Source organism: Gekko japonicus, unplaced genomic scaffold (assembly GCF_001447785.1).
Source record: "Gekko japonicus isolate JY-2015 unplaced genomic scaffold, Gekko_japonicus_V1.1 scaffold2386, whole genome shotgun sequence".
NCBI classification, from domain to species: Eukaryota; Metazoa; Chordata; class Lepidosauria; order Squamata; family Gekkonidae; genus Gekko; species Gekko japonicus.
The window spans coordinates 236,315-246,107 of record NW_015166492.1 but is presented as its reverse complement, the minus strand read 5'-3'; the positions used below and the strand labels follow the sequence as shown (position 1 = coordinate 246,107).

General features: G+C 47.5%; 1 protein-coding gene across 1 annotated transcript in view; it reads right to left on the bottom strand.

The window, feature by feature from the left end:
* Positions 1–9,793, bottom strand: part of LOC107111239 (phospholipase D3-like) — a 34,113-nt gene that overhangs the window by 20,864 nt on the left and 3,456 nt on the right. The window lies entirely within an intron of this gene.

The window sequence follows — 9,793 nt, the reverse complement described above, 5'->3', positions numbered from 1 at the left end:
ACTCTTGATGTCCCCATTGGAATCAGTCATTGATCACCCTGATTTTAAATTGGCTAGATGAATTGGTAATTTTAACATGAGGGCAGGGGTCATTTTGTAGGAAAAGAGGTGCAGGAGCTCATTAGCATAACTCACTAGCATAACTTATTTGCATATGCCACACACCCTGAGATCACCGGAAGTGTGTCAGAAGGCAACACCCGGCTCCACTGGACTGTTTTGGATTGCTAGCTATTGGGGGGGGGACACGTGCAGATCTGTCCTCGCAGAGGAGGGAGAGCTTGTACCTGAATAAAACTTGGTCTTAAAGGTGCCACTGGACTGTTTTGGACCGGGGGGCTGGGGGAAGCTCTGCAGCTTACCTGGCTGCTTCTTGTTCTGACTGAGGGCTGCTGGGAGCAGGGGGTGGGGCTTTTTGCATGTGCCCGCCCCCTGGGCTCTTTACTGCCGGAGCTCCGCTCCCGTGCGCTCCTGCGGGAAATGACCCCTGCATGAGGGTAAGAGGTGGAGTTGCCAACCTCCAGGTGGGGTCTGGGGATCACCTGGAATTACAACTGAACTCCAGACAACAGAGATCAGTTCCCCTGGAGAAAACGGCAGCTTTGGAGGGAGGACTCAATGGCATTATGCCCACCTGAAGTCCCTCCCCTCCCCAAACCCCGCCCTCCTCAGGCTCCACCCCCAGAATCTCCAGGAATCTCCCAAAGCAGAGTTGGCAACCCTGTAAGAGATGGTCAGATCAAGTTAATACATTTCAGAAGGACCCAATCGATCATGCCCTTTGATGCAGTGAAAGAAAAAAGTAATCCAGAAGCAGTCTCGTTGCACCCTCCAACTGCAACCCTCCTTGTTCCTCCTGAACCATTGGAGTCATCCTGCCCCTAACGGGCTTATGAAAGAGCTAATAGAATTATGTCTTGCGGCTGCTAGGAATGTTATTGCATTTCACTGGAAATCTAAGACGACGTTACAACTGAGTGATTGGTATCTGAAATTGTGGGACTTTTTTCTACAAGACAAAGTTTCCACTAGTATCCTTCGAACTGAAAATCAACCCGCTCCTGACAATCTCCAAGAAAAATGGATGCCCCTCCTAGAAGCGTCAGCAGCACATAAAATTGTCACCTCCCTGTTTGCTCTACATAAACATCAGGATCTACTTTCTTATTATTAACTGTTTTTTAAAATTAAGAAGCAGTCTCTATGTATCTACCAATATATGCAATTAAGGAGTTTTATACAGGTTCTGGGTAGGAAGATAAACATATATAGGGATCATACGAATTCTGAACAAATTTTTCTTAAACCACTCGAATCTAGCTGTACTACCACAGACCAACATGGCTTACCCTCTGAAGTGATCTTCTTAAATCACTAACTCACTAAAGAAATTCTACGGGGTTCTTTATGGAGCAGGCCATGCCAGCATTACCATTGAAGGAAAAATGGGAAAGTGATTTGTCTGCCAATAAGTCCATACAGGAATAGTGTAAATTGCATAAACGTCTTTGGAGGTTTTTAAGCAGAGGCTAGATGGCCACCTGACAGCAATCCTGATTCTGTGAACTTAGGCAGATCATGAGAGGGAGGGTTGCATCAGTGCTTAGTACTCATGGCCCTTTCTTACACGCCCAGGGAAATGCCAATTGGCACTTTGGGGTGTCAGGAAGCTATTTTTCTCCAGGCCAGTTTGGCCAGGGATCTTGGAGGGGTTTTTGCCACCTTCTTGGGCATGGAACAGGCCAGCAGGGGTTGTGAAGAGGGAGGTATTTGTGAACTTCCTCCATTGTACAGGGGGTTGGACTAGATGACCCTGGAGTTATCCCAACTCTATGATTCTAATCAGGGTCATTTCCTGCAGGAGCACACAGGAGTGGAGCTCTGGCAGTAAAGAGCCCAGAGGGCGGGCACATGCAACAAGCCCCACCCCCTGCTCCCAGAAGCCCTCAGTCAGAGCAAGAAGCAGCCAGGTAAATTGCAGAGCTCCCCCCAGCCCAAAACAATCCAGTAGCACCTTTAAGACCAAGTTTTATTCAGGTACAAGCTCTCCCTCCTCTGCAAGGACAGATATGCCCATGCCCCCCCCCCCTAGCTAGCAATCCAAAACAGTCCAGTGGAGCCTGAGCGTTGCGTTTTGCCTTCTGACACACTCCCGGTGATGTCAGGGGGTGTGGCATATGCAAATAAGTTATTCTAATGAGCTCCTGCACTTCTTTTTCTACGAAATGACCCCTGATTCTAATGTATACAATTACTATGAATATGGGGCTTAAAAGAGAATGGGGTCAAATTGCTGTATTATACCCCTTTCAGATGAACAAGAATTTTTAACTCAGTTTCCAGCAAACGTTGGAGATGTGATAGGCTTACTGGCACCTTCCTACCTATCTGGTAGGATATTGGAGTTTTGGTTTTGGAGTAAGATACTTGAGTGTATATAACAAGGGTAGGGCCACATAGAGCTTTTGCCCAGAAAGACTTCTGATTAGTCATTGAGGACTCTGATCGGCTATGCAGATTTTTTAAAAAAATGTTGCTTTGGCAGCAGCTGCCACCACGGCACAAGGATCTTCACTGAGTGACTGAAGTTAAGCTGCAGCAGCCATTTTGTAGCCGGCTAAGCCTCCTGCGGCAGCCATTTTGTGATGGCACCCACTGTGCTGTGTCAAAATGCCAAAGGTGCCCACAGACTCAAAAAGGTTGGGGAGGGGACCCCTGGTGTATATGATTCTGGATTAGCAGGTTTTTAAAAAATCCAAGTTTGGCTCTTTCAGGGGCTTTGTCTATGAAGGTTCCAAGTACATTTAGAATGTGGAAGCTAAATATGTTAGCAGTTAGAATCTGGCAGGACTCCGTCGAGCGGCCACGCGTTGTGCGTTCCCGAGCTTACAGGACACTCTCTAGGATTACAACCTGTCAAGTATTGACTCAACGTCGTTTTAGGAAGTGAAATCAGCTTTATTTAACAACAGGAACCTCAGAAGAACACACAACAACCAACAGTGGAGCATAGCTCCCTTTTAAACAATCCCGGGCTGATGTAGCCACGCCCAGGAATAGTTAAGGACCAATAGTATTCTTACAATAAAGTCCAATCAGGTCTGTTCCCTCCAGCACAGTTCTTAAGCTTTGATTGGTTACCATTAACCTTCAACCAATAGGATTGTTCCAGCTTAGAATCCTGGCTGAAACTCAAGCTTAACATTGCATTTAATACAGTGAATACATAACAGGGAGAATACCCTAATTTGGAGTTGCAACACACATTAGCCAGTAGGTGGCAGTCTAGATCCTTTTTTGTTTCAAGCATCTCTCCGCAAATTCATTTGAAACGTTCTTTGATACATAGGTTATTATGCTGCATGGTATCACATATACACCCTTTCCACTATCCATTTGTTTCAGTTTCCCTCAGATTAGATCTATAGTTTCTTATTTGGATGTTGTGCCTTACTGTATTGGGGCTCGCTGAAGTAACAGACTAAAAGAATTGGGGGGGAAATACACAGAAATCTTGTGGCACTTTCTTATTTATTTCTTAATTTCATTTATGCCCCACCTTTCTCCCCAGCGGGGATCCCAAGTGGGTCACATCATTCTCCTTACCTCCATCTTGTCCAGACAGCAACTCTGTGAGGTTTGTTAGGCTGACTGTGTTCCCTAGAACCTACTCTGACACACTGGCCGTTAAGATTTTATTACAGCATTGTCTTTAAAGTTTCACAAGACTCTGGTTTATTTTTTTACTGCATTGTGGGTTTTTTTCCTTTTTTTGCCATCAAGTCACAGCTGACTTACTGAAAACCCCTCAGGGGGGGTTCCAGGCAAGAGACATTCAATGGTGGTTTGCCATTTCCTACCTCTGGGTCATGACCCTGGTATTCCTTGGAGGTCTCCCATCCAAATACTTGCCAGGGCTGGCCCTGCCTGGCTTCTGAGAGCTTCTGAGATCATGTGACCTTGGGTCAGTCACAAGCTCTGGCACAGCTGTCCTTGAAAAAGGGCAGTTTCTGTCAGAGTTCTCTCAGCCCCACCCACCTCACAGGGTGTCTGTTGTGGGGAGGGGAAGGGAAAATGAGGGCTGGAAGCGGGGCGGCCGGAAGCAGGGGGCGGGGCTTCGTCATGTGCCCCGCCCCCCATACCTCACTCGGGGGAACTGTGATCCCCCGTGTTTCCCCCCGAAATGACCTCTGGTTATCATCTCCAAGTCTCTGCAGATCTGGGAACTCTGATGGGAGAATTCACCTGCAGGCAATATTGAGGAGTCTGAAAGTCTGCCCACAACTGAATTAGGTGTGTGTGGATGGATGCGGCAGGTGCTAGTAAGCTGGGGTCAGTTTCCCTGGCTGGGAAAGGGAGAAGCATAAATCTTGCTCTCTTCTCTTCCTTTCTGCTGGTTCTTCTCATATTTACTTTCATTTCTCCTAGTGAAGAACTTCCTCTCCCCACCCCTTCCTTCCTGCCCTTAAAGCTGCTACAGCAAAGTGGCTTCAAGCTAACACCATGCTCCTAATGAAGACAAACAGTGAGCCCAGGTGCCCAGATGCTACAGAGGTAGCTGCGGCTTGCCTTTCTCCTGCCAATTCCATCACCACCACAGCCTCTCCATTCTCCTGCTGCTTTTAGAACAAGCGTTGCTACCAGCTTTTAATTTAAACAGGTCCCTCGTGCTGCCCCTTTAATAGCAGTTTGATCTGCAGGCAATTATTAGGTGAACTTTATTTAATGTCATGCCTTGAAAAGCTTCAACTGTGCATCTCCACTCATCAAACCTCTATGAATGAGGCCTGGCGTTTTTTTTCCTGGCCAGCCAGTAACCTTATTTAGCACGCCTTTAAGGGCTAAACCGGATGTGACAAGGGTAAGGATGCTGCAAGGGATGCCAGCTTCCAAGTCCCACCTGGAGATCCCCCAGAATTACAGTTCATCTCCAGTTCCCCTGGACAAAAATTGATGATTTGGAGGGTGGACTCTATAGCATTGTACCCCACTGAGGTCCCTGTCGTCCCCGTGCTCTACCCCCAAATCTCCAGGAGTTTCCCAACCAGGATCTGGCAACCAGTGTTCCCTCTAAGCTGAGTTAGTGTGAGCTGGCTCACAGTTTGTTAGCCTCCGGCTCACACATTTTTGTCTCAGCTCAGGAAGGATGGCTCCAGAGCAAACTGACTTGTGCAGCAGCCAAATCGCTCGCTCACAACTTTCAAGCCATAAGCTCACAAACCAGAATTTTTGCTCACAAGACTCCACAGCTTAGAGGGAATATTGCTGGCAACGCCCCCTTCCCCCACCAGTGGCCAAGGGGGACCTGGCAAACCTATGCAAGGGTCCAATCGTGATCACCCCCACAACATAGCAGCCTAAGGAACTCTTGTGCCCTGCTCCCGCCTTATCAAGTGCCCATATGGCTGCAAGCCCCTCCCTTGCTGTTTTGGCACTTGAAAAGGGGGGAGAGGACAAAAGCACTGTGCTGCAGGACCTTGTGACATTTTTAAATGACTTCAAAGGGCTGTGGAGTCTTTGTAGTGGCCACAAGGACATTGTCTTGTCTACTTTGGCCCTAAGCTGGCTAGAGAAGAGAAGAAGAAGAAGAGATTGGATTTATACCCCACCCTTCACTTGGAGTCTCAGAGCAGTTTACAGACTCCTTTCCCTTCCCCTCCCCACAACAGACACCCTGTGAGGTAGGTGGGGCTGAAAGAGCTCTGACAGAAACTGCTCTTTTCAAGGACAGCTCTGACAGAACTATGGCTTGCCCAAGGTCATCCAGCAGCTGCGAGTGGAGAAGTTGGAGATCAAACCCGGTTCTCCCAGATTAGAGTCCCCGCACTTAATCACTGCACCAAACTGGCTCTCCTAAGAGGTGTGAGTTTGGAGTTAGAGTAAGTGTTTTCTTTGCCAATGCAGAATGTGGATTGCACCCTTTGGATATTTTTAAGATTGACTATAATTAATGATACGCAAAGCAACACAGCAGTACCCTTCTGTGAAATTTACCTGGGAGCAAACAAAGTGTTCTTATTTATGGATATGTGGGAGGGAAGGCAGCATGGTATATAGAACAATCTTGTCAGATCTCAGAAACTAAGCGGGGTTGGTGCTTGCATGGGAGACCACCAAGAAAGACTGTGCAGAGGAAGGGAAATGGCAAACCACCTTGGCTTCTCACTTGCCTTGAAAGCCCCTTGCTTATGTATGGTTTTATGGATTTGTACATTCTCGACTGTATTGTCAATGGAACATACAGCCTGCTAGATGAGGACAAGGGTCCATCTAGGAAAACATCTTGTCAAACAGATATCCATCAGAAGTTCACAAGAAGGGCATAAAAGCAATAGCTAGCCCTACCCTGCTATTCCCAGTAAGTGGTATTCAGAGATATGCTATTATGGCTTTTATTAAAGCTCCCTCCATGAAATTGTCTAACATCTTGTATAATCGCCTAAAATGGTGGCCATTATTACTTTCCTTTAAGAAGAACATCAGAAGAGCCCTACTGGATCAGACCAATGGTCCATCTAGTCCAGCATCCTGTCTCACACAGGGGCCAACCAGTTCCTCTGGAGGGCCAACAACAGGGCACAGAGGCCGAGGTCTTCTCCTGATGCTGCCTCCTGGTTCTGGGATTCAGAGGTTTAGTGCTTCTGAATGTGGAGGTTCCCCTCACTCACCATGGCTAGTAGCCACTGATAGGCCTATCCTCCATGAATCTATCTAATCCCCTCTTAAAGCTGTTTATTCCTGCGGCCATCACTACATCCTCTGGCAGTGAATTCCACATTTTAATCCCTCTCTGTGTAAAGAAATATTTTTGTCCTGCATCTACTGCCCATCAGCATAATTGGATGCCCTTGAATTCTAGTATTTTGGGAAAGAGAGAAAAAGTTCACTGTGGCCCTGGTCACACTAGAGGTTTTGGGCCGGGAGAAGGATGGATCGGGGGCACAGCAAACGGGCGCGATCCCACCACAACATCTGGGAAGCGTTGTGCACCCGTCCTCAATCCGGCCCTTCCGCCCAAAACACGCAGCAAAAATAAACCACCTACCGAGGTGGTTCTTCTGGCAAGGCCGCATCAAGGCCGGCCATGGGATCGCCGGCGCATCCTTTCGCCAGCACATCCCCGGCTCCTGGCCGAACGGCGCATGCTCAGACATGCACAGTTCGGCAGCCTCCCGTTGATGTCTCCCCGGCATCTGATCGTGTCGGAGAGCAATTGCGCCGCGGCTCACGGGATCTGTATGATCCCGCCGCCGCATGCCTATTTTGGTGCGGCTTTTAAAAGCCGCACTTTTGCCGGACTATTTTCCCCCGTGTGGCAGGGACCTGTGTCAACTCTCTCCTCCCCATGCATAATTTTATAAATCTCTATCATGTCTCCCCTTAGTTGTCTTTTTTTCTAAACTGAAAAATCCCAGACTCTTCAACCTTTCCTCATAGGGAGGTGCTCCAACCTCCGAATCATCTTGATTGCAGCAAATTACATCAATTAATTATGTGTTGTATAAATAAAATACTTTTGATACGATACTTAGAGACTCAAGTTAGTGGGGTGGATCCTGTCCATACCCTACTTATGTACTTATTTATTGAAATATTTCTACCCCACCTTTCCTTTTGGCTTGGGTCTGGAGCCTTCCTCCAATCCAAGGTCCTTCCTGAAACCAGTCTTCCACTGGAAGAAGAGCCACTTAAAATTGGGGAAAGACTCCTGGCTACTTGGAGGGTAGTTTGATCCACCCCAGTATTTATTATTTCTTTAAAATATTGTTATGTCGCCTTTCCAACCAATCAGGGTTCACAAGGTGGTGAATATAACAAAATTAAAATATTTAAGCAATTAAAACACACTTAAAATTATACAATTCAGTTAAAAGCACATGACCAAATAGCACCAGAAGGAGGGCCCATAACCGTTACTGACAGTATGCCAGATGAGGCAAAAAGGTTTTCACCTGCTGGCAAAAGACACTGACAGAGGGTTGCAGACAAATCTCCCTGGGGAGGGAGTCCCAAAGTTTGGGTGCCACAACAGAAAAGGCCCTTTCTTGGGTCACCACCCATCTAGCCTTAGATCAGGGTGTCAAACTCATTTGTTTGATAGAAGCCCTCCGGGGGCCTGATCCAGCCCCCGGGCTGCATGTTTGACACCCCTGCCTTAGATGGTGGGGGCAACCAAAGCAGAGCATCTGAGGATGACCAGAGTGAGTGGGTAGATTCATATGGGAGAAGGTGGTCCTTAAGGTATGTTGGGTCATACACCTTAAATTGAGCCCTGAAGGAAATTGGAAGCCAGTGTAAGTGGAAGGATACTGGAGTGATACGGTCCCTATGACTCACTTCAGTCAATACTTGGACTGCAACATTCTGTACCAACTGTAGCTTCTGGACAGTCTTCAGTGGCGGTCCCACATACAGGGCATTGCCCAGGAAGGGCCGCAACTGGCTCACCAGTTGAAGCTGGTAAAAGGCAACCCCAGCCACCGCTGCCACCTGTATATCCAACAGGAGGCCCAGGTCCAGGAGCACCCCCAAGCTACAAACCTGCTCCTTTAGGGGAAGTGCAACCCCATCCAGAACAGGAGATAACCCATTTCCTGGGTCTAGGGTAGCCAGGTCCCCCTGGCCACGGGTGGGGGATGGGGGGATAGGGTTACTTGATCCAACATGGGAAACTCCTGGAGATTTGGGGATGGAGCCTGGGGAGGACAGTGCAGTTCAGTGCCACAGAGTCCTCCCTCCAAAGCATCCATTTTCTCCAGGGGGACTGATCTCTGTAGTCTGGAGATGCCGTAATTCCAGGAGATCCTCAGGTCCCACCTGGACGCTGGCATCCCTAGCTGGGTCACACCTCCTTCCCACCAGTAGCTCCTCCATTTTGCTGGGATTAAGTTTCGGCTTGTTAGCCCTCATCTATTCCAAAAGTGCCTCCAAGCACCTGTGCATGGTTTCCACAGCCTCCCTGCTATCTGCTGGTAGCACAAGACAGAATATCTCATATTCTACCCACAACTATATTTAGTGGCCCATGAACATGTACAAACAAATGGTCTGGGCGCCGCTTGCTATTCAGGTCTAAGGCGTGTATTTCCACCTTGCAACAATGTTTAGCAATGAGAAGCAGCATAAACCTGTCTCATCTCCATATTCTATGTGCTAGTAAGGATGCTTTTCATATTTATTTATTAGGAAGTTATTTGTTAAACTCCCACCTTCTGAGTCTAAAGAAGCCCTAAAGGTACTTTAAAAATCGTGCATAATACAAGAAAATCAGCATACATCCAATCAGCAATTATCGATGCCATCTGGGATTATGTAATTAATTTATAGATTTTATTAATTTTAACACTGTTTTAACTTGTACATCTCCCAGAGCCTTGTGGGTACTGGACTGGGTGATTGACAAATCCAAAGTAATAAATAATAAGTAATGAATCATTAAATAAACCGCCCAGAGACACAATCGCTGGGCAAGGGGCAGGATAAAAAGTAGAACGAAATGAAAAATAAATAAATAAAACCAACCAAATGGTCTATGAAGAAAGATCACACTGAATTAAGAAGAAGAAGAAGAGATTGGATTTATACCCCGCCCTTCACTACCCAAGGGAGTCTCAGAGCGGCTTACAAACTCCTTTCCCTTCCCCTCCCCACAACAGACACCCTGTGAGGTGGGTGGGTAGGGTTGCCAAGTGGACTTACCCCTCGTGGCAGGGGAGACTCGCCGCGGTCCGGGAGTTGTTGCTGGACACGCGCGTACGAAGCAGCACGTCACCAGAAGTGACGTGCGACATTG